Source organism: Chelonoidis abingdonii, chromosome 24, assembly GCF_003597395.2.
Source record: "Chelonoidis abingdonii isolate Lonesome George chromosome 24, CheloAbing_2.0, whole genome shotgun sequence".
Taxonomy (NCBI): domain Eukaryota; kingdom Metazoa; phylum Chordata; order Testudines; family Testudinidae; genus Chelonoidis; species Chelonoidis abingdonii.
Window position 1 is genome coordinate 4,319,927 of NC_133792.1, and position 26,476 is coordinate 4,346,402.

Sequence of the window (26,476 nt, forward strand, 5' to 3'; positions counted from 1 at the left end):
CAGTTCTAGGAGATAGGTGTATCACCATTAACTTATTTATTTATAGAATCTATAAAGAATGGGATTGAAGATAATACTGATGTTATATCATTATGTAAAACAATGGTAAATCCTCAGCCGAAATATAGCATTCAGTTCTAGTCACACTGTTCAAGGAGTATATCGCAAAAATGGAGCCTGGAAAGGTTAGAGATTGAAATGCCTGGGGCTGCTGAGATAAGAGAAAAGATAAATGAGAGCGTACGTGATAGGGAACAAAAAATAATGAATGCTACAAAGAGAATGAATTGGAAGTTCCTGTTTACCCTTTCTCATAATGTGAGAACAAGGGGACAATCAATGAAATGGAAGGCAACAAATTTAACATGCATAAGAGGGGAAATACTTGTTAATATGACAGACAGTTATCATGTGGAACTCAGTGCCATAAAATATTGAAGTTAAGAGCTTAGTGGGATTAAAAAATGAAACATATATAGATGATAAAAACAGGCAGTTGATTTAGATGGGATACAAAATATTTTACTGGGGATATAAACCCTCATGTTTATCTAAAGCAGAGGCCAACCACTCACTGAACAAGGTTAGGAAGAAACTTTCTTCTGGACAATTTATTCCATAATAGTGCTCTTTGGGATTCTTATCTCTCTGTCTGAAGCAGCTGGTTCTGGCTGCCGCCAAAATCAAGGTACTGAACCAGATGTGATACATCATGGCAATTCTTTTGTTCCCACAGTGGCAAGGTCTCGATGGTGGTGAATTCTGACAGTGTTCTGAAAGGGGAACCAGGTGACTCCCAGATTGTAGAGATGCAAGGGAACAGAATGAGTTTTGGTTCTTGGAAGCAAAGGTTACTTCCTGTTTTGTGAAGAGCAATAATTGTCAGGAATAGGGCACAAGGTTGCTTTAAATAAATAAAATGAATATGGCAGTCGAAAGCTAGACAGAGACCTGAACGTAAGTTGATTTGAAATTGGGTGCCGTCTGCATAGAAGTGATATCGTAATGCCCAGCCTGAAAGCTTGCATTGAATGACGAAGATCAACTCTAGTTAGGAGGGCTTAAGACAGATCCTTGAGGAATCCATTGTAATGCAGAGGGAAAGCTGCAAAGGAAATAGAAAAGGAGCAGTTACAGAGGTAGAGAGCTGGAGAAACTGGCTTCTTGCTTGAGATGCTCTGGAAGAAGAACACAATGCTTGACTGATCTCAACTGTGAGTTTTGAAACGAAGATGATGAGAAGACAGAGGAAATTGTGAAGACTAGGGCCTTAATTACACATTTATAATGCATATCTGTATGAATCCCGTAACGTTACTGTTCTTCTAGTTACACAATATACTTTGTCATATACATTTTTGTGTTACTTTTTTTAAAATAAATGTCAGAATCTTTTCAATAGGGACAAGTATATAAAAGAGCTCAATGTATCATACTTTTAAACTTGAATAGATGTTAAATTGTGCCTCACTACTGTAGTGCTATGGGAAAACTGTTATTCACTACTATTGTTCACTACAGTACAATGAGTTTGAGATATTTAACTAGTGACAAAAGGTCATATTCAGTAGGTACATATTGATAAAGGTAAAAATTAAACTTGTAGATCTGTTTAAATGTATGAATCTTGGGCGGGACATAGAAATCTGAGCACGCGGGCATTATTGCAAAGCTATTACGCTATCTGTGGCTGCTGTGTTAAAGTACTGGAATGTTTTGTTTCATTCTGGATCTTTAATACTGTGATAAGCCCTCACCAAAGGGCCTGCATTTTTTTGTGGTGTGCAGTTCTATTCATTACTGTAGCTTTAACTTTATTATCTTAAACAAACCATGTAGGATTAATCTTCCTGAAGATTTTTAACAGATTTGATTTCTTGGGAGGCAGAGGAGAGGGGGGTACAATAGGCTACATTCCCTGCGGCTATGTGATGGTAAAATAAGTAGGGACAATGTCTGAGAGACTTTCAAGGATGGGGGATGCTTCAGGAAGTGATGTTTTTGACTCAGAGTGTAGTACTTTTCCTTTATTTACTGAACCGCTGCTCTGGCATGGTGGGCATTAGAAAATGTTGGGCTGTCAGAGGTTATATTTTGGAGATGCCACAAAAAACCAAACCAGCGAAAAGGGGAGGCTAATTGGGGAGGGTGGTGAACGGGGCAGTGGGAATGCTCTAATTTATGCTATTCTCTGTCATACACTAGTTTGTGTGTTTTTTGGCACAATAGCAGAAAATTAAACAGCCAAGAAAATTCTAAGAAAGACTCCAGAAATGGCCTTAATCTCCTAATAATCAAGAAGGAGTTTGCCTCCAACCGTTTGTATATTGGGATCTCTAGATTATGAGATTCTATAATAAATACATTGAAAGTGTTAATTTAGCAGACATTAACCCTCTTAATTCTGAACTGGAGGGATTGCTGTGCTAAATTGAAACAGTTGTTTCTTTTGGCACTTGATTAAAAGCAAACATCTTTCCTTTAGAATCCTCATCGGCTTTGGAGCATTGATAAATAATTTGGTGTCCTACCTCATCCCCTCCTGTGTTTAAACTGTCACTGGCTAATAAATAAGTTTGCAAATGAAGACAAACCTGGCTGGCTAAAACGTTTATTCAGTTCTCTACCTCGCATTGAGCCACTAGAAGGATGGCACTCTTTCACTAGGGTGGACGTTAAAAGGGCACAAAAAATCCTCAATTCTGTAGGGTAATACTAAAGAGAGATTAGTTGCCTTTACAAGAAATAATTTAGGTATATGAGAATATTTTTTAAATTGTGTTTGGGTGAGGTCAGTCACTCAGATGATTAAGCACTACAGATTCTGATTGGGTTTTGGGGTTTTTTTTGTTTTTTTTTTTTGCTGCAGGGGGATGATATGATTAGAATTTCAGCTGAAAAGAAATCCATACATAAAGTCAAAGGATTATTGTGGTTGGATGGTCGTTATAAGGGAGATGTGATGAATTATGTTGTTTCAGGTTTTTTGTTATGGCAATCTCTTTTCTTAATATACCGAACAGACTTTGCTGATATTGTCAAAGGCATATTTAAATGTCACTTAGTTGAAATAAATTTAATATTCTTTGTTACGAAATAACAGATTCATTGCTGTATTTTTAAACACAAAATGAATAATGTCTTGAGACTTTAAAATTCTTTATTTGAAAAATTGCAAAACCTCAATTTTAAGCTCATGTTTTTGGAATTAAGGTGACAAATTTGATGGGTTTACAATAGTTTAATATTCTAATGCATTTCAAAGCTTCTCTCCTTGAGAGGATACATACATATATGTTATATAAAATGTAAACAAGCACCTACTGACCCCCCTGCAGCAGGACTAAATTTCAAGCTGGTTATTAAATGATGGTTAGTGTCTTGTTGCCACAATACAAATGTAATCATGGCAATATGGTGTATTTGTTTAAGAAGATTATTGTTCATAGAGTTTTGGTTGATGAAAGGTTATGTAGAGTTTGGAAGAGAATTTAAGTCATTGTAATGCTAAGCCTGCAACCCTCTTTTTATCTTCCCTTGGAAAAGCTCTCTCAAATCTAACTCCTTTGTTTTTTAGATGTGTCTTTGTTTGTATCGTCCTTCTAAGAAATTTGGGAATAACCTTTAGACCCTGAATCCAGCTTGCACAGCCATCATTCCACATGAGTGTAGGGATCCCTATGCACGGATTGGGGCTTTGCTCTGTGCACTGGTCTCCACTGCCATTATCAGTGTTGTCTGCAGAACTCTAGAATTAGTTGGTTCTAATGGAACTTGTTCTCTCTCTTTAGGGCTCTGAAGAAACATAGCCCCAGACTTTGTCTATTCCATAGAAATGCTTTCTGTGGTGATGATGATAATTATAGTCTGTGTTTAATTGTTTTTAAAGAGAAATTCGTGGCAGGTGGGGATGTGCCAGTTCATAGCTTTGAAGACCTGAGTCCTCTGTTTACATAGATGTATGCTATTTGAAAGCACTAGGGTTGGGCAGGTGTGGGCCATCCCAAAAGTAAAGGCCCACCCCCTCAGCTAGTGGGGAGGAGCCACTGTGACCAGGCTTCAACTGATTTCTTGGGACTACAGTGAGAAAACAGGGGTGTGGGTGAGGTCAGATTTAAAGAATCAGGAATCCAGAAGGAGTCGCTGACCAGAGAACCCTGGACAGCACCCACTGCTCCTCAAAGGTATCTAAGGAGTCAGCAGACACTGCCCAGAGCAACTCTGCTTGGAGAGGTTATCAAATAAGGGAATGGTAATAGGCCCTACAGTCACAGAGCACACCCCCACCTCCCGTCCAGCTTCCTCCTCCTGGTATAATGGCGCTGGCCAAGATGGTCATCCAGGAGGAGGTTGACGAGGAGGTCTTGTGACTGTGGGGCCACGGACAGAGTGTGCATAAATCAGGAGATATAAGGAGAAGTGCACCAGAACTTCTTACTGAGGAGGCAGAAGAGGGGCTGCAACCTGACATACCTTTTGTAGATTTGCCCCAGGATCTCCTTCTTGCCACAGAAAGGATTGATGTGGGGGAGTTTGTGGACTGCACCAGGTTCATGCCCATGCTCATGGCTCCATGGAAGAACCACCAACTAATATCTCATGGCCCACTGGGGATCAGAGTGGACCACAGACTGGCCCACCAGGGTTTGCAGATGTATGCAAGGGGAGCAGCATGAAAGCTTCCCTCACATTGACCCCACTCCATCTGGGTGCCTCCGAGTTCAGGAGAGACCACTTGGGCTTTGAGAGAAGACTAGGCTCCCTGCCACATTCAGTCATTGGTCTGGGTCATGATTTTTGTGGTGTGACTATCTGTCCACTTGAACTGGACTCAAATCATCCATTTATTTTATGTACCAGGGAACCAGCAGTTGGGGCTGACTTCCAGCCTAGCTTGGTAGTGATTGAATTTGAACTTATAAACTAGAGCTGATGCTTTTCATGCCTGATTGTAAATCCTGAGTCTTGCCTTGTTCGAGAGTTTAAATAATTCTCTGCAACAGAGTGGATGTAAGGGAAGGTTAATCTTGTGGCTAAAGCACATGATTGGAAGTCAGGAGACTTCATTCTGTTACTTGCTCTGCCTCAGAGTTCTTGTGTGACTTTGGGTAAGTCACTTGTTCTGTTTGTGCCACAGTTTCCTCATCTGTTAAACAACATTTTTGTAAAGCGTTGGTTTGGATTTACAAGGCTGTACGGGTATAAAATGTTACTGTTAATAGAAACCTTTAGAATCTAGGACGTTCCCCACCAGTTTGTAACAATTTTTGGACAGGCCAAATTATGGCTGTGTCTCTTTAATTCTTGTCTTTAAATGAAACAGTTCAAATATCGAGAGGGTTGTGCAAACTAAAACCCATCTTGTCTAAACAGAGCTCACTGGGGTGGAACAAACCTTGCTGCTCTTTGCCATTTTCTCCCCACTACCTTTTAACATCTTCAGCTGCTACAGATGGAACCCATCAGTAACAGTGCAAGTGTAAAGATCCACACCATTCCCTGTGTCTATCTGCTCCGTCACAACAATTTTAAGCCAAATTTTCTCTCCAAGGAAGGGCTCTAGGGGGCCTTGAATGCAGCAGAACTGGGGCAGATTCGCTGCTTGGGGAAAGGGGAAGATGCAGAAAACTTGTGCAGAAGGTCCCTGTATGCCGTGGAATTATGTTCTGTGAAGGCTGCATGTGTCCTTATTGTGAGGGACTTTAAGAGTGGGGCAGGGAATCCATAGGGCATGGCCAGGACATCTGTGACTGCAGCTCCACCAGTCAAAACCCATGCACATCCCCTCTGTGCGTGTGCTGGAGATGGAGGGTACTGCAGGTACTGAGGTTACTACAGCACTGAGTATTGCGCTCCACAACCAGGGGAACATAAGGATTATACCTCCCCTCCAGCCCGGTCCCAATTCTCTGCCCCTGAGGGCTCTTATGCAAAGCTCGTTTCCTCAGGCCTTGCCCAGCGGAGAGGGTGTTGCTCTTTGGTGTATAGATCTTTGTGGTTAATGAAATGCTGCAGAAAGAAAATGAGCATCTGCTACTCATCCCTCTTCTCATTAGTGCAGAGGCCTCACAGGGCCTCACTGTGCTTCCCTGGGGAGCTGTCAGTACATGTGAGGGGGAAAGTGAGAGTGGTTATTTTGTAGGCTCTGGATTGTTTTCTTTCTCACTGTGAGTATGTGATACTCATCAGCACAATGGTTGCATTAGGACTTGAGGAGCCCCAATTAGGAGTGAGACCTTTCAGACTTCAATAACTCGGACATAGGTTAGGGATTGTTGTAGAAGTGGATGGGTAGGGTTCTATGGCCTGCTTTGTGCAGGAGGTCAGACTAGATGATCATAACCTTCCCTTCTGACCTATGATTCTATGATCAGTTTGCGTTTCTTCCCTCTGCTGAAAGGTGGATAAGATACTGGCCCATGAGATGTCAATTGCATAGAGCCTGAAGTACTTGCTTGTGCTGGAGGAGGTCTTTCTTGGGAATCATAAAGGAGGTTTCTCTGCCACACAGCCACCTCAAAAGCACTCTGTGTTATTTCTGTGCTCTGTGGTGATCATTAATGCTAAGGAAAATAGGAAGAACTGGTTTGGGGCAGTTATGAAACTTCACATTAGCTGAACAAATGATACTCGCATCTCTGGAAACTTACCAGAGTGAGTGACCTTCATGACCTTCTTGTTTGAGCATCTGTAAGAACTATCCAGGAGGGCACAAATGTACTCTGTGCATTTCAGGGCTCTCAGAACAGAATTGGAAACTTTTACACAACTAAGCAATATGGGTAAGTGTTTATCAAGAACGACTACCTGGTTCTGCAGCTAGAGCCCAGTCTTAACCTGGTCTTAAATACAGCTGGAATTTCTATTTAAAATAAATTGCCCACCTTCTGAGAGGAAATATGTTGGCTGGGACAGTGTCTCAGGGTGTAGGTATTAGCACAGGCAAGCACCACTTGACTAAATCAATCCTGGATGGAAGGGGGGATGCATTGCATCTTTTTGGACTTGAGTGCAGCAGGCACAGGAAGGACCTTGGAATGACAGAAGGAAGTTGTTACTTCTCATTTGAGTTGAGAAGTGTTGCGTAGAAGACCCTGTCCTCAGAGCAGGAGAGAGAAACAGTGATAGTGGCACAGGTTGTACAGTTTAGGATTTGCGCTTGGTTGCTTTGCAGTATTCATTTTTTAAGGTTTGTCTTAGAGGAATATACTAATGTGAATTTTTGTGTAAAAGTAGATTATTTTCACAGGTTTTCTGTTTTACACATTAATTTAGATTTGTACAAATGCTGGAAAAGGGCACCTTACCATATGCTCTAGTCTAGATGCTTTTGACAGAACTTAAAATACATCACAATAATACCTAACTGCACCTGTTCAATTTAATATAACGCATCACGAGTAAGACAGGCAACTTAAAAACTCAAATGCCCTTCCACCACCACCAATTAATAATTGCCTATTGACTTCAACAAGTTTTGGGTCAGGACATAACTTGGTGTTTGCAAATGTCTAAAGCAAGTGTGATTTTAACAGCATAGAGTGGCTGCCTCTGAAAACTGGGCCTCCTCTGTGCACATTAATGGAAACAGTGTTACCTACCATAAAGCTCTATAGCTCTGCCTTCAAATTTTAGCTGACAGAGTGAGAGATGGAGAGAAGATTTTCACAAATCCATGCATATTTCAACCTGTAGGTTGCTAGAGACTGGGCTTCTGAAGTGTTTAAGTGGGTAGCTAACTGAGTAGTGAGAGGCCCAAAAGAAGGAATGCAGGTGAGATCGAGTGTATGCCATAGAGAATACATTCTTTAGTATTTACTTTAATCATGCAGAGGTGTTTCATTTTTTGTCGATTTTCCATTTTTTTAAAAAAAGGGCTAATTGTATATTTTTCATTTATATAGCGTGGATTTAAAAAATCTAGAAGAAAATTAATTGGATGTTTATAAAGTATCCTTCTCTGTTTCCTTTTTCAAAGTACACAGCTGTTTCCAAATGCAACCCATATTCATTTAATTCATCAGTTGGTTCTGCTTCACTGGGAAAGTCCACAGAGCCATTACTGGGGGTCATCTTTCTTCTTACAGCTCACTGAAGGCAGAATCAGACCTGTCAATCAAGGCAGGCTGGGTGTGGCCAACCTGCTTTTCTTTCTGCCTCCAGTGGCAGGCACAGACCTACCCAAAACAGAGCTGGAGAAAGCAATCTTTAAATCATTTGGTTGATTTGACCTGGCCTCTATGGCTGTGTAGTAGCCAGGAGGGTTAGGCTAGTGCATCGCTCCTTTTTCTGGCACTAGGATCCCAGCTGTGGCCTCTCCATGGCAGCTGTAAAACTGGAGAAAGCAAAGCCCAAGCAGAAGGGTAGGTCCTGCCTGCAGTGCTCTGCTCCCTTAGTGGAGTGTATGGTCAGGGACTTCTGTGCCTCCTCTGTGGGGGACAACTTGACTGTCCAGTGCAGCCTGCAGATAGTTCCTTCCTTTTCATTGTGTGGAACATCAAAAGTAATGGTCACAAAAGGCATCTTCAGTTCTGGAAGTCTGAGGATAGAAGCCCTGAAAATGTCAGGTCACTGACTCTCAAACAGACTCATTCTGCGTTTTCAGGAGACTTTCTGCGTGATAAATACAGGAAATGCGATCTCTCCCTCTTCGATTTCTGCCCCCAACCCAATACTGACTTTTCCCCTTTCCTCCTCTTGAAAACTATGGCCAATGGTGATTATTCCCCCAGGAGAGGAATGGGGGTGTCTGTGCTGCTGGGTGGTGTCTGCTGAATCATCCAGAAAGCTCACTAGAAGAAAGCAACAAGATGTGATTGCTCCCAGCCATCGAATTGCGCCTAGGGTACCAGCTGGACTAAGTGCCAGAGACTGGGCCTGGGATCCTTAAAATGCCCCTGCCACACAAGCAGGTGGGCCTGGGAAACAAGCATATTCTGTTTAGCAATTTCACATTTTAAACAAGCTATATGTCAGCATTTGTGACCTTCCTCTCCACAAGAGAGAAGCTCTCTGGCTTTGCTGGTCTGAGCTTCCAGATGACTCTTCTTTGGATGTTTTTGCTATAGAGCCTTTTGTAAGTCTGTTTTCCCATCCATCCATTGCCCGCTATGATGAGAGGCTCATAGTGAATACTGCAGAGGGGTGAATGGGAGTTAGTCTCCTTGGGTATTTTCTGTCCCCCTCCAGAATCGGACACTATGCAGTAGTCCAGCAGTTTCAGAGATTGAAACCAAACCTACAAACAGATCTACCATTAGCGTGAAAGTAAATTAACCAAAGACAATTTCATTTTTATCGATCTACCAACAAATCAGTTATTTAAGAAATGACTGTTGCTGTTGGTCATTTCAGGATGACCAGGTGGCCTTATCTTACATAGTCTTATGGTAGCAAGTTTGATGCCAGTTAAACAGCCCTCTGGAAGGAAACAAAAGAAAACCACATTGGAATAATCCAAGAAAGGCAAAGTTTCCTCGTGGCAGTGACTGCTGGTAACTGAGCCCACTTTGCAGGCTTGTCGCTGCACTTTGGCATCGTAACATTGGATTGGTGGTTCCACCTGCATTGGTTCGACAGGAGACACTCTCCCATCAACTTACGTTACTCCTTTTGTTCCCAGTGGAGTACCAGAATTGAGTGGAGATTGCTCTGCCATTGATTTAGTGTTCGCCCCTAGCATGCGCCCTTTGCCTCCTGTGGCTGATATTGAAGCTTTATCAGGGTGTGTGTGTGAATTGCCCTCAGTTCTTTCTCTACCACCTCTGCCTGGGACTGAACCCCAGCTTGTCTGTCTACAGCATTCTTGGCTTTCTCTTTCTTCTGCGCAGTTAGATAATTTATAGTTGTAAAGTTGGTATTAAGATGTGAAAAAAATTATCTTAGTTCGTTTTAGGTGAGAGCATTGTGTTTTTCCCTCTCTCTTCATTCTGGGAGACTTGTCTTCTCCTTGTGGGGCATGCCTTGTTCGCCAGTCTTCAAGTGCTGCCTCTCATGCTGGGAGATTATACCAGTGAGTGATGGGGACGCCAAGAGTGTTGGTTACCTGAGGAAGTCCCACATCACCCAGAAGTGTTCCTTCTGTTTGGCACTTAAGTCCAGGGTAAGAAAGAATAGGAAGATAAAGCTCAGACAGTTTGCAGGGAGTGTTCCAGGGCCAACATCCTCTGAGCCAGGTCAGGAGGTCCCCTCTAGTACATCTGTACCCAGACAGATCCAGTGCCTCGTCAACCACAGGGCATGCTTCCCCTGAGAAAGGCAGGTCTTTGGAGCCCACGGGGAAGACTCCCAGAAAGAGAAGCATTGATTCTAACCGTCAGGAGACAGCTCCAAAATAAGCCAGTCCCCAGTTGCTGAAAATACCATTTAGGCCAAGGATGCTTCCTTTGGTACGGGTGGGCCTGTGAAGCCCCACTGCTCCAAGGACAGGAGTGAAGTCCCACTGCTCCAAGGACAGGAAGCACGGCTCCAATATGGCACCTGTACCCTCCACCTGTACGGAGGGTAAGCATAGGGACCACCAAATTTGACCCTGTCATTGACACCAAAGCCTTGATGCTGTCACATGCCTTAATCCAGCCGTTGGTACTGATACAAGCTGCTTAGCCAGGGGTTTCTGTACAAGTGGTACTCTTGATATCGAGCAAGCATTGGCGCCTGACATCTACAAAACCTGCAATATACCCATCATTATCAGTACTCTTGGCTTCAGCTTCGGTGACATTGGCTACGGCATCAGTACTGGGGTCCTTTTTGGTCCTGCAGGAATTCTGATACTCAAGGGAACTCTTGGTGTCAGATGAACCACGGTTCCTGCTGTCTATGACAGGAGGAGACATTTGAAGAGCAGGAGGTGGTTAGCCCTTCCATGGTCAATGACTTCAGGCAGTTTTAGCAACTCATTAGAAGGGTAGCAGACACCCTGCAGATCCCTCTGGAGGAGGTCAAGGATCCTCAACACAAACTGCTAGATATTTTGCAGCTGGCAACACCCTCTAGAGTGGCATTACCTATTAATGAGGTACTCCTGGACCTAGTTAACATGGTGTAGCAAACGCCTGCCACTATTTCACCAATGTGCAAAGGGGCTGATGAGAAGTACTATGGGCTTTCTAAGGATTCTGACTTTTTGTTTTTCCATCCCCACCTAACTCTCTGTTGGTGGATGTAGTGAATGAACAGGGTAGACAGCACTTTCCATGATCATCCCCTTATGACAAGGACCAAAAGTGACTGGATCCCTTTGGACAAAAGTTGTTCTTCCTGCAGTTCTGGATCACAAACTACCAGGTGATCATGGCCAGAAATAACGTTACAAATTAAAACAAGTTCACAACCTTTATTGAGGGGCTGCCACCTGACTGCAGGGGGCAGTTCCAGTCTAGAGTAATGAAAGATCAAATGCTAGGCAGAATTGCTCTCCAGATGGCTCTAGATGCTGCAGGTATTGCCGCTAGATCTATCTCCGTGCAGTAGTTATGCACAGGACATTATGGTTCCAACTTTGGGGGTTTTGGAAAGAGGTTCAAAACAGAGTAGAGGACCTTTGATGGTCATAAGCTTTTCTCGAAGACCATGAATGGTTCCCTGCACATGTTGAAGGACTCAGGGCTACCCTACATTCCTTGGGCGTATATATATATCTACAAGCAAGAAATGTTTTAGCGGGTCACAGACTGCCTAGAAGTCATGCCATGGTCAGTTCATGGGTACCATAGACCCGTGGAACCCCCAGAAAGAGACAGGTTTCAGAGGAAGAGGCCTGCCCAACTAACTCCACGACCATCCGGACGTTGTCTAAACAGCATTTTGGATGGGTTGGTCAATGGTTCAAAACCTCTCACACTTCTGGATTTACAGTTGAACCGTTAGTCCACATCTCTCCCTTTGTGGACCACTTAGTCTGTTTCGACCAGAAGTTATAACATCGGGCTATACTATCCACTTTATGGCACTCCCTCCCTTCCACCTCACCCCATCCCTCTTCAGAGACCCCTCTCACAAACTTCTACTAAGGCAAGAGATGGACTCACTCCTCCAACTAGGAGCAATAGAACTGGTCCCTTCCCCTTACAGGGGCAAGGGGTTGGACACAAACTATTTCCTAGCGTCGAAGGAGGATGGAGGTTGGAGGTCGATCTTGGATTTAAGACAGATAAACAAATTTATGAAGCCTCAAAAGTTCAGGATGGTGACTCTGGCCATTACAATTCCTTTACCAGAGGAAGGGGATTGGTTTTCCTCTCTCGACCCACAAGCTTCCTGCTTCCATATAACTATACAGTCATCACAGAGGAGATACCTATGATTCATTTCCATGAGCCAAGATCATTTCTAGTACTGAGTACTAGCCTATCCTTTGCCCCAAGAGTACATTGAAAGGTTCTAGTGGTCATGATGGCTTCTCTTCAGCAGGAAATAATGTGAGTCTTCCTGTACCTCCGAAGACTAGCTACTCAGGGGCCACTCTTTTGAGGTGCTGTTTTCATCCACCCAGAAGGCCCTTGTTCTGTTTCAGGAGTTGGGTCTACAGCTGAACATAAAAAAAAAAAATCTGTTCTGGTAACGGTAGAAAGGATACTGTTTTTAGAGGTGTCCTTGGACTCACTGACAGAGTGTACCTCCCTTTAGACAATTTGTGACCATGTCAGGTCTGATAGGGACAGTTCAGGGAAGCCACTGGGCCATGATTAAGAATTGTCTTAAAATCTTTGGTCATATGTCAGTTTGTACCTTTGTGACCAATCATGCAAGTCTGCGATGCTGCTGCTTTCAGGGTTGGCTCAGAACTACCTACTCTCTGACATGGACACCTTAGACGAGCAGGTGATGGTCCCCTTGCATGTAAAGAACTCCCTAGAATGGTAAAGGGAGAACACTTGTGCAGACGTCCCTTTCTGTTGCCCAGCCCCATCAGTGACTAACGACCAATGCATCCCTGTACGAGTAGGGAACCTGCCTCAGCACCCTCAAAGTTTAGGGCAGATGGACAACCGGCAAAATAAGTCTCTACCTCAACTTGCTGGAACTCAGGGCAATCAGAAACTCTTTCCTTCATTTCTTGTCCCTCATCTATGGCAAAGCAGACATGGTCATGACAGACAATATGTCCTGCATATCCTACATCAACAAGCAGGGAGGAGCAAGATCCCCCTCATCGTGCACCGAAGCCATAAAGCTTTAGAACTGGTATATAGCCCATCATATCCAGGTTTCAGCAGTCTACCTCCCTGGCTTCCAGAATACCGCTTCAGATAGCCTCAGCAGACCCTTCTCCCATGTCCACAAATGGGAGTTGGACACTCTGCATAGTCCAGAGATGGTGACTGGCACTGAGTGATCTTTTTGCCACCTCTGAGAACAGGAAGGTTTGGTCTTCTGTTCAAGGGTGGGGGAGGTGGGTGGGGGAGACGGGGAGGTGCACAAGGAGAGTGTAGTGTTTTCTAGGGGATGCCTTACTTCTACCATGGAAGAAGTGTCTGTTCTATGTCTTTCCCCCAGGATCCTTAATTGGCTGAGGCAAGTGCCGTACCCATAGCCGCTTCAACTCTGTGTCCAACCATTGATCAAGATCATGACCATTCCTCATCTCCTATTTCAATATGCGGGTCACACACATCACCCAACCTGAGCAGTTCTATGCCTCAAGGTATGGTTCCTTGGTGATTCTCAGAAATAGATATTTCCTGCTCTACGAATGTGCAGCAGGTGATATTAAACAGTAGAATAATATCAGCCTCCTCTACTTGCAGAAATGTAAGAGCTTTGTTCATTGGTGTGGTTGTCACTAGCTCAGGGTTGAATTTTTCCCCTTTCCTTCATCCTCTATTATCTGCTAAATCTGAAGACATCCATTTTATCCATTGGTTTGGTCAATAGCCACCATTTCAACCTTTCATTCTCCATTTTTTGCTCACCCAGTATCCTCCAGATTTGTTAAGAGTCTGGATAATCTTCTGCCATGTTAGACACCCCACCTCATCTTGGTACATCAATCTGATTCTCAACCAACTCACGAGGTTGCCATTTGAACCAATGGCAACTTGCTCCCTACTTCATTTGTCTGTGAAGACAGCCTTCTTAGATGCCATCATGTCGGCCCACATGGTTGAGGAGATTAGCACCTTTATGACAGATCCCCCCTTTACTATGTTCTTTATTGAAAGGTCACTTTACGTACACATTCTAGGTTTCTCCCAAAGGGTTCACTGGATTTTCATCTTAACCAATCTGCTCATCTACCAGTATTTTTTCTGAAACCTCATATTTTCTCAACAGGAATTCTATTTCCATACCATGGATATTAGAAAGGCCTTATACTTGTATAGGACCAAGCAGTTTAGGAGATTGCCTAAATTCTCTGTTGCCTTTGCAGATAGGTCTAAGGCGGCTCCTATCTCTACTCAAAGATTTTTTAAATGGATATCTGGTTGTTGTATCTAGCTGTATATATGTCCTGTTATGAGTCTGCAGGTGCTCAACCTGTCCCCCCTCCAAGGGTGGGAGCACATTCAACCGATTCATAGATAATATCCTCAGTATTTTTGAAGAATGTTCAAGTATCTGAGATATGTATGGCCGCTGCTTGGACTTCAGCCCACACGTTTTGAAAGCATTATGCTCTGCTCCATGCCATCAGATCCGAGGTGGCACTTGGCTCTGCAGTACTGTCTACAGTTCTGGACACTGTTCCGAAGCTCCCTCCTCCTTCTGTGGATACTGCCTGTGGGTTGTCTGGAGTGGAGCACCCATAGCGATGTTACTCGAAGAACAAGGAAATGTTACTCACCATGTGTAATAACTGTAGTTCTTTGAGCTGTATATCTCTATGGATGATCCACTACCCGCTCTTCTTTCCCTTAGCTTCGGTTGTTCCCTAGGGAATGACTGGGTAAAGAAGGAACTGAGGGCAATTCGCCTGCACACTCCTGTGTAGCCTTAGTGTCTGACACAAGGAGGCATAGAGCGCATGTGTGGGCCAAGTGAACACTGCTAGCTAAAAATCTTTGATCGAGGGCTTGGGAGGTGCATGCGCACCTGAAGTGGTGCACCCCTAGCGACACTACTCAAAGAGCCATATTACTGCACAGGGTGACATTTCTTTTTCCCCTGGTGTATTTATAAAACAAAGAAACATAAGACAATCCTTCTTGCCTCAGCCCTCCTCCATTCCCCACCAAAAATTCCCTTATGCCACATCCCCTTCGACGGAGTAGAGTGATACTATTATCTCCCTGCTATGCCTCAGTTTACATAACCTAACATTGCATTTGCTTTTTTTGCATCAGCATTGCATTGCTAACTCATGTTGAGGTTGTGGTCCAGCAAAACTCTCAAATTGCTGCCAAGCCAGTTATCCCTCATGCTGTATCTGTCTAACATGTTCCATTAGAAGACCCTCTTTTTCTACTGCTTATAACTCAGCACAAACTGTTCAAGTCTGGCAGAAATTTTCCAAGCCAGGTGTCAACCTCAGGCTGATTTTCAGCAAAAATACTTCTACCCTTTCTGATAATGAGGTTACAGAAAATTTTGTTGTTTTGGCCATGTTAAAAATGCTTATAGTTGACCACAGAGCCCTCATAGCTTGAAGCAAGGACTTGAAATTCCTTTGGAGAGGAGAGGAACAGCCTGAGATGAGAGAAGTGTCTTTTGTGTTCCTGTGAAAATGCACTCAAATCTGACTCAGTAATAACCCTCTGAAAAATCATTATTTGCACATGCTTAGTAGAGGCGTCTTAAAATCTCCAAAGGTTCCATCTGTACTGAGCATGCTCCATGCCAGGGCTGTTGGAGCTGAGCAGCAAGTTCCCTGCAAGTGCTTCTTCTGACAGCCAAGGAGACGTTCTCTTTTGTGTTCTTAGTGATTCCACTTCCCCCCTTGCAGGCAGAGTGGAGGAGAAAGAAACTTGACTTGAACACATAGGGGTGAGGGGCAGCGTGGGGTGTGTGTAACAGAAAGAGTCTGGGAACACCGGAGCAGGAGGACAGAAAACAGTAGGGTCTGTATCCATTTGAGCCAATTCTCCTGAGGAACTTGGAGTAGAACTCAAGATTTTCAAGGTTCAAGCTTCTACTATCAGCAAATATCTGTGAACCCCCTGGCAACATTGTCACTGTGTACCTGTCTACACTGTCTGCCTCCATGACTTTTTCATGTAGAAGATAACAACATACTACTCCTACCAGTTACTCCTTTAACACGCATGGCAGCTCTGTTCTGTGTGGATCTGAAATTCTTATTCTGATGTGCACCAATGTGAGGCCTGGGATTGTTCCACATGATAGAATTTCTGGGAGGGTTTTTTTTGGTATTTGTTTTTAGTTTGCTTTTTACAAAACTGAACACTGACTGAGCCATTGGCCCTGTGTAAAAAAATAGTAAGTGATCATGTCATTAAAGACTGTGTTGTCATAATGCATGTGCATAAAGGGGCTAAAATGAAGTGACACAGGCAGCCTTAATTCTGGAACTTCCTAACTTTTGAGCGCTTGACTTTGCCGTCTTAATGTTCTTTCAATATAGTTTTTAATGTAAATACTTTTGGTTACCTCTCCTCTGTTATGTTTACAGTATTGTCTTCAGATTTTTGATCAGTCTTGTAAACAATTCTTGGTCCTGTTTTCTTCTTTTTTACTGTCCAGGCAATTGTAATCTGATGCCCCTAGTATGATGATGTTTTAGGATTTGCCATCTTCCTTCCATACTGGTGGATCTCCATACGTTTTCATTCTACTTTACTTCCCTGATTTCTTAATTTCTGCAGATTTGTTTTACTTAAATCTAGCATCCATGTTCTGCTGCATTTTTGAAACCTATCTCCTTATTATTTTGAATTTAGGTACCTCATAGTGACTGTTACCAAGAGTCCTGTTACTTTCACATTGTACTACTTCCCTATTGTTAGGTAGCTGATCCAGGGCGGCGGCAGCTTCTTTGGTTGCAATCTCTATTTTCTGGATTATGCATGCCCTCCTTAGTATGTTAAGAACTTCTGCAGTATGAACGTTTGCCTATACAGTATTTATGTCTCAGCAGATCTGGGGAGATAACATTGTGCTGAAAATATTAATTCTGTGGCTTTAAGTACAGTAAGAGTTGGTCCAGGAATGTTTTGGTCTCCTTTTATGGAATTGGACAAGCCAAAAAGATACTGTTTCTGAATTCCCCACCACCATCTCGGTGTGAAGTCCTAGGGTACAGAAAGAGTTGTAGAAAAACAACATCTGTTTTATTTGTATGATTCTTCTATTTTGAAAATAAAAATTTGTTTCATATTTTTAAATAGCTTTTAAGGGAATAAATTTGAGAGAGGGAGAATGTGCTTAGAGAATATTAAAGACAGTTTGGGTGGAATGGCAGATTCCTTTTCTGTATCACCATTTTGTTTCTCTTGATGGAAGAACAACAAAATGGCGGCTCTCATTTTTGCTTGGTAAGTATATTTCTGAATAAACGCTGTGCATGAAGATATGCTCAGTCTATATAGGAGCAGAGCAGTGTTTCCTTCATGTCTTTATTAGATTTTTGTGAGTTTTCCCGTGCTGGGTCATACATGCAGTGCAACCTCATAAATGTAGCAGTGGAATTTTTTCCTCTGAATTGTATGCCTCAAGCACACTCTAACTCTATTGTAAATGCTGAATGGGAAAATTGCAGAAAACCTGCTGAACTGAATTTGAGTCAAACTGGAGGTTTAGAGTATGGTATTTGGCTTCGGCTAGAGCCATCGTTTAAATAAAGCAATGAGGAGGGGAGGGTAGGGGAGGAGAAGGAAGCACAGTGAAGCAGGGAGGTTAATTCTAGGATTGACAAACTAGAGAGACCCTGAGAACGTTAAATCTGTAGTATTTAGAAATCACCCTCCAAAAGGTTTTCTCTGAAGTGTCTCTGTTTTAAAGAGTAAAGATGGTATCAGCAGGAGTTACCCCTCTCCACAGGAAGCGGGAAGCAAATGTGGATGTGGAAATTAAAGGTGTTTAGGGGAGAGAGTGGAAACCATTATTCATTGACTCCTGAGTGGGAGCTCCTCTGCACAGAAATCTGTGGAGCAGTTAGAAAGAGAGAATGAAAAGGGAGTGAGCCCAAGAAACTGAACAGCTGGTTCTTGTAGCCTCCAAAGTGTGTTGCACTCTGCTCTGCTCTGCTTGAGAAGAGCCTGCTCTGTGCTTTTTTTGGTCTGGCATAAAATTAATTTAATGAGGCTTTACAAACATGGAAATCTTCTTATTCTTTGGAGAGTTTTTTTTAAATACAGTAATTTACCGTAAACTATTCAGTATTCAAGACATGAGGGGAAAGATGGGTTGGTCTATAAGGACATGGGCCATCCTCTTCAGTATTAACATGTTGGCTCTAGTTTCCTGTAGAAGACAGACAAGCTAAGGGAACAAGGGCCTGGTGGGTGTCTCATTTTCTTTCCCAGGCCCCTCTGAGCAGGTGAAGCTGCTCTTTGGCCTGGAAGTGGAGAGTTTTCCCTTTCTGCTGGTCTCTACAGTGCTGTGCATATAAGGATAATGGCTACTACCCTGTGCTTAAGTGTATCGTGCCAATAATAGCATTAAGGTTTCACATTTGAACCAGGGGTGTTTTTTTTGTGGTGTTTAATTATTAATTAGGTCAAATTCTCCAAAATTAGACTCTGCTGATGAGAAATGGCCTGACATCATGCATTTTCACAGTCTTTCACTGGAAAGCAACTCTGGGACTGTGTCGGGAGCCCCACCTGACACCTCAAACTTTCTCTCTCCCATCAGAGATTGTTTTAAAATTGTTTTCATTATCCCAATTTCCTTTCCCCCACCCCTTTCAAATCTTGCAGTAAACCCCTACAGATTCTACTTTAAATAGGCAATTAAGCTAACAACATAATTATATCCCTTAATGCTCATTTTAACTGATGTAGGGGAGAAACAAAGGGAAAAAGCAACATATCTAGACACATATCTAGACACATTTCAAGATATTTTGATACCTCTTTGTTAATTTGCAGAGAGGTTGGGGTTGGTTCACTAGTGGCAGTGAGTAAGCCTTGGGGTCACCGTTGTATAGGCTTGCAGGAGGTTTGGAGGTATTTGTTTCTGAAATGTCCTCTTTCAAAACCCTTTGTAGATTAAAAATTTAGGGGAATCCCAGGAGACTAGAATACGTCCACTTAATATTGCAGTATAGTGGCTGCCTAGCTGTGGTATGATAGGTTTTTCTTTTTTCAGTACCTAGGCAATTACTCACAAGAGACCAATATGCTGAGTCCACAAGCTGCCTTCTTACCATATGTATGAGGGGAAAAAGTAGAGCATTGGAAAATAATGTTGATAGAGAATTATGATGCTGAGCTGATGCCAAGTTAGCGAAGCTCCTTTACTGTCTATGCAGAGCCAGATTCAAAAGGGAATCAGAGCTAATACGCTGATAACAACGAGCATTGTAACTTTCATTCCATGTGTGGTTTTGTACAGAGCTAATCGCACTAAGATCACACCCACAAAAATCAATTTGATAGGCACAAAAATGTATGGAGATGCTTATAGCTATAAGGTAGGAAAATTCTTCACCGTCTTCTCACTTTTTGTTGAATCAAGGAATTCATGGAGAGCTTGCTAAGAACTAGGCAATGCACTTTGACATGCCAGTGATTATAGTAATAATTAAAAAAAAAAATCATTTTCAGTATTTCTTGTTCATTCAGAAAAGGTTATAACACAGGATTGAAATGCAGGACATTTGGGCCCTGATCCTGCAGCCTGAGCCACGCAGGCAACTCCTTGAACCTTTTGTCGAGTTTACTAAGTGTATTGATCATATTGTAGGATCAGGACCTTCGAATCTAATCCTGTTCCTAGCACAGACTCATTTGATCAGTAAATGTCTTTTTGACTGTTTTTCTCTCAGTGTAAAATGGTTATAATAATATATTATTACTAGACATTAGTAGTGAACATTTGTGAAATGCTTTGGGATTCTGTCGTTATAGGCACTATAGAAGTAAAACGTATTATTCATTGAACAATATGGGCTCTGAGAGTTCTTTTAAATTCCCGTAGATGCATATAGTGTTTGTGGTTTAAAGTGTAAAACATCTGTATTGTGTATTTCAAAGGTGTTGAATTCAAATTCTGTTGAACGTTGCATTTTAAACCTCTTCTATTTAGAACTGTGCTATAACTTGCAAAAAACATTTAAAATCCTTTTTGATGAAGTCATAGCCATCATTTTCCAGAGAGGCAGCCAAATAAATGCTTAGGAGAATGCGTGCCTAAGTGTTTGCAGCATCCAGAGGGTTAAATCTGTTTTTCATTAAATTTTGCATAAAGCTGGTTTGTGCCCAGGAGCTTATATGATCTATGCATCCGCCTCCCCCATATGTGAACAATTTGGTTTTAATTCTCTAGAAATTTTGGTCCAGTTTTTCCAGAGTCTAACATCCACTTGTTCTTCAGTTGGAGCTACTGGTTGCTGAGCTCTTTGGAAAATTAGGAAAATTATATTGAAAATTATGTATGTTTGTATAGTATTAATGGCAATGAATTAGTTGCCACATCAGGCAGCAGATTTTTAGCCCTAAGTTTCTCGTCACATTTATTGGAGCTGTGATTTTTATTAAAATTTCTGTAAACTTTTTTGCATCAGTGCACTCATAAATTTACTCGTTCATCGGTGCCATTCATTAATTTTCACTTCATTTGTAAAGTATAAAATACAATGGAAAATTGTCTCATCTGAAACATTTCACTGAAATGTAACTATCAAAACAGCCACAGTTTAAAAAAAAAAAAAAAAAAAAGCTTAGCTATTTTAAGGCCCCATTCCTGCAAAATTTTATACACATGCTTAACTTTATTTATGTGAGAAGTCTCATAGAACTAAGGGGTGCTACTCACACATGTGAAGTTACACACAAACCTGAGTTTGCAGGACGAGGGCCTAATGATCAGGTTTAAATAAGGGCTTGTCTAGATGATGAAGAGTTAGCATGCAGCAAGCTAGGGTGTAAATCTACAGTTTGCATTAGTGTGCCATGCACTAACTGTTCCAGTGCAGATTGACCAAATGGAGGCCAATGCTCACTAGAGCGCTTTTAGTGTGCATTAGCAAGGGTCCAGATAGCCAGTTAGTGCGTGGCAGGTTCTAGATTTACACTACAGCTTGCCACACACCAGCTCTCCATCTGGACAAGTCCTAAGATACAGTTATGGACAATTTAGTCCTTCTGTCTCTGTTCAGAGCTTGTGCATGTGCATCTGCACAAGTGAATCCTCATTCTATAGGATGGAAATATTCTTGGCTGAACTGTGCCAAAATCTTCCCTAGAGTAGTTTCTTCGAAGCTTTTGGTTCAGCCCAAGGGGTTCATTTTGCTCATTCTGTCTTGTTTGACGTGACTGTTTAAATGTCTAACCTTTTTCTGTTGTGGCTGTTTTCTCATATGTAAAGTGTTTTTGGATTTGATTTATTTTTTCTTTAGGGCACAGAAGAAATGCTAGATTCTTGTTGGAAAAGGTGTATTATGGCCACTTTAAGGAGTGTAACCAGAATTCATATTGGGATAGAGATGCCATCCTATGTTGCACATAACAATTGTTTTTGTTATTGGCGAAAGAAAATTAAAATGATTTGACCTCAGTTAAATTTAATTACAGATGTCAGTAATTGGAGAAGGATCCTGCGTTTGCTTTGCTTTTTGGTTACAGATTGATTTTACTAGCTACAGAGTTGGATTTTCTAACTTTGTAAGGTTCCAGTCTTCCAATGAGATGGCGGACATGAGCTCCCTTTGCTCACTCTTTTGTGGACTGTCGCGGTGGACGTAGTAAATGGTAACTAGTACATATCCTTCACAAAAAGAGCTAAGGATAACTTGTTGTGGCCACCACTGACCTTTCAATAAAGCCAGTGATGTCCTGGGCTGTGCAGGAGCTGTTTAAACAGCACACAAGGGTTGCTGTGTTTGCACAACCAGTCACTGTCTTGACCATTGTCAGTGCCCAGATACCACAGTTATGGGGGAGACAGTATATCCCTAGACAGGGAGATACTTAAAATTATTTTGTGTCTGAAATCTGAAACAAGTTTTGCCGCACTGCATCACACTCTCCCCCACCAGCACAGAGTGCATCATTCGGGTTCCTCTTCATGGGTTATTCAGTCATTGGCTGCTCTGCACAAACCACCACCAAGGATACTGCCAGGTAGTGCTATTTGTAGCAGTGGCTTTGTGAACTGGGCATCCATTAACTGGGATAAAAACTGAGGACTCCCAGGTTAACTTTATGAGGACCAACAAATAGCCACTAGATTGTAAGAATTTTTAATCTCTGCTGAACTGGGCCAGGCTGAAACTAGTACATTAGAAATCACAGACTGGCTATTTCATTCCTGATCTTTGAGACATCCAGTCTTCCACTGTCTGTATTTTCATACTGGGAAATTCTAAATGAGCTGTTCAGAGATGGAGTCAATCTTCATGCATCATGGTTGGCAAAGGCATGCATATTAATCAAAGGATGTTGGTACATTGCTTCAAAAACTACCACTGGGCAAGTCAGGGAAGGAAGTAGATGGAGTAAGATTGTTTTCTCCTTCAGAATTTCTCTTTCTGAAATAACATCTGTCATGTAGACTCAGCAAGTACATGAGGGGACAATGTTTTTACTGTATATAATTTATTGGAAAATCCTGATCACTTCATTTCCAAATCCTCTTCAGAATCATAAAGGCATTTGGCGTCCAATACTTTTGATCACAGGACCTTTTAAAAGTTGTGTGTAGAAATTAGTTGTTAGGCTTAGGAGGTTTGCAAGAGGTTCAGCATAGTAAATTTATTAGAGATTGTTGCACAAGTGAGGCCCAGAATTTGTCCTTTCTGAAGACATATTTTGATGTAGTACACTGTGTTCTTTGAATATTAAATACCTTTAAAAAATCCACTTCTGCAGCTAAAAAATTAAAGAACCCAAATAACTATTTTTTGTGTAGACCGCAGTGTACAATAACTGAAGCAAGGTGAATGATCATCTCTTCTTTCTGCTGGCACTGCAGCGTTACTGAGTGGTGTGACAAAGTTCCTCCTCCACCTTGGTGGGTCCTGTGCTTATTGGCGGATTTGTTCACCTCAGTGATCTTCCCCACAGTCTGGGTCAACTTCTCCTGTGTCTGATCAGGAGTTGGGAGACTAGGCCCGCCCTCTACTCCGGGTTCAGCCACCAGGGCCCTGTGGATCGCAAGCTGTCTATAGTGCCTCCTGTCACAGCTGCATGACAAGCTACACTCCTGGCTACTTCCATGGCCTCTCCAAACACCTTCTTATCTCACCACAGGACTTCCTCCTTGGTGTTGTAAATTGTACCTCCTCAGTCTCCAGCATTACCCTCTCTCACTCTCACTGCCTTGCCTTCTTGCTCCAGCTCCTCACACACGCTCTTTTTCTCTCTGGTCCTCTCTGCCTGACTGAGTTGAGCTCCTTTTTAAACCAGGTGCCTTCTGATTAGGCCTGCCTTGCATTGGCTGCAGGTGTTTAATTAAGTAGCTATCTCTACTGCCTTTCTAGAAAGATCTTAATTGGCTCCAGGTGCTTGATAAACCTGGAGCAACTGCCATTTGGTTACCAGGGTACTAGGGATTTGTTTAGCCTGGGGCTAACATACCTGTTTCTCAGTACTTTACTGTAGCCATCTGGCCTTGCCCCATCACAGTGGACAAACACTATTTTTCCCAGGCACAGCTTCACAGAGGTGAATACTTAGGGACAGAATTAAGTACTAATATATTTCTTGACTACTTTTCTTCTTTGCCTGGGGTTGGAGGTGCCCAGAATTCTTTGTTACTTCTTCCAGTCTATAGTCTAGGTTCATAGGTCTTCCAGTCCTTTTCTCTTCAGACTTCTCTTGACAGCCTCTTTCCACCATATCTTCAGTCTTCCACATCCTTTCATGCTATCCTTGTCATCTCAGGCTTTCTTTTCTGATTGTTCTTCTCCCATTCTTTTCACATGTCTAGCTCACCTCAAATGTGCACTCTCCAGCTTGAGAGCCCCAAGTTCATCTTCCCCCTAATTTCTTCCTTGCACACCCTGTCTACCCTGCACTTGCCGGACATTCTCCTCAATATATTATTTTCTATTACATGTGCACTACAAACCCAAGGCTAATGAAGAATGATTGGTGGGAGCAGAAGGCATTAGAACTGCAGGAAGCAGCTGACTAACATATCATGATACCTTCTATGAAGGTATCTGTGCGATGTATGGCCCATAATCCAGGTGTACAGCCCCTGTCCTCGCAGCAGATGGTAACTGGCTGCTCACAGACAATGGCGATGTTTTTCTTTCACTGGGCAGAGCATTGATAGTCTCCTGAACTGTCAATCCGCTATGTCTGATGAAGTTATCGACTCCCTCCACAATGTCCTGTCCTGGAGGAGCTGTCCATGGACCCTTCTTTGGAGGAGATTACTAAGGCCATCAAGCAGCTGTACATGGACAAGTCTTCAGGCTGAATTGTACAAATGTGGAGATGCCCACTGGGTCAGGAACTCATCACCACTCAACACTTTGTGGGAATAGTGTACTGTGCCTCAGGAGTATAAGGATACTTTCATAGTCCATGCATAGAAAAAGAAGAGTATATCTTCCTGTGTCAAGCATCACAGAATCCACTGTTGTCTATAGCAGGGAAGATTCTTTCACAGTCCTAAACAGGCTTGTCCCACAGCTGGTGGACTTGGTGTATCCAGAGTCAGTGTATGGCTGTCAAAGCATGGACGGGATTTTTTTTTTGCAGCCCAACAAATACAAGAGAAGGCTCATGAACAGGACAAGGTTCTGTACATGTTTTTTGTTGACATGGCCAAGGCCTTTGACGTGGTGAATCACAAGGGCCTGTGGAAACTCCTTCATAAATTTGGCTGCCCAGAGAAGATGATTGCTGTCATCCACTCAAGTTCATGGTGGCATGATGGCCAGGATGATGGAGCGTGGTGATTCATCAGAACCTTCCCTGTCACCAGTGGCACCAAACAAGGATGAGTCATGGCTCTTTGCAGTTGTCTTTTCAGCCATGCTCTTGTTGGCATTCCAGGACTTGGACTGAGGCATACCCATCTGGTTTAGATTGCATAGGGGTCTGTTCAACTGACGGTAACTGAGGGTGTGCACCAAGGTAATCAAACAGCTATTAACAGAGCTCCTGTTTGCTGACGAATGTGCCCTCATTGCTCACACACTCGAGGACGTTCAGCTTATTGTGGACCTGTGCCTCAAAACGCTTCAGTTTTACCATCAGCCTGAAAAAGACGGGAGGTCCTGCACCAAGCAGCACCAGACTGTTGGCATTACAAACACCATGATTCTATTGTTATAATCGACAAGGCACCTGTCAATTTGGTTAGGAAATTCTGCTATGTGGGAAGCACACTTTCCAGTAATGCTATGGTGGATGATGAGATCATTCAGTGCCTGGCAAAGACCAGCTTGGCATTTGGCAGGCTCCCAAATAGGCTCTGCAGGGAATGTGGAGTCTACCTCATAACCAAGATAAAAATCCATCATGCTGTTGTACTCACCTCACTCCTTTACAGCTGCAAGACATGGATGCTCTACTGATACCACATCAAACACCTGGAGAACTTCCAGGTTCGCTGACTAAGATCCATCTTCAACATCAAGAGGCAGGACAGGATCCCCAGCACTGAAGTCCTTGAGAGGTGCCAAATTTCCAGCATTGCGAAAATGGTCATCAGGGCTCAACTTCACTGGGTCAGACATGTCGTCCACATGGAGGTTTCCTTTATACCAAAAGGGGTGCTCTACAGCCAGACAAACATGAGAACCTGCTCTAAGGGTCAACCCATGCTTAGATATAAGGACATCTTGAAGGCCAACATCAAGCATGCAAGATAGACACTAAAACCTGGGAACTTGTTGCACTGGACTGACCTAGATGGAGAGGTGTGTTCCATCAGTCCCTGTCCACTATTGCGGAGTTGCATGTGTGAGGTCTCTGCAGGAGAAGAGAACGTGTTGGAAGACCAGTACCTCGAATCCTCCCCGTAATAGCAACTATACTTGCAAAACATTCTGCTGCATTTGCAAATCCAGAATCAGATTCGCTTGCCATGTGAGAAGCCATAAAAACTAATAAACCCAGAACTTAGGTCAACACCAGTTGAACACTCATCTGTCAAAGCAACAGGAGAATCTAAGAACATTGCATGTATCTTCTTTTTTTCCATCTTCATAAGACCCGCAGCGACAAATGCATGCAGGATATACAATTTTCCTTTCTGTTTGTTGCAAAATTACCAGTGTCACTGTATTTATTGCCACCTTTTTCGCTGTTGCCTATGTGCATTGGGTTCTTCTTTTCAGTTCTCCAGATGTCTTTTCAGTGGCACTAAACGTTCTTCCCAAGTAGACAATTTTTTTCTTCTAATTCTGCTTCTCTTCTGAAACTTCAGACAACAGCTCTTCTTCCAACTTTCT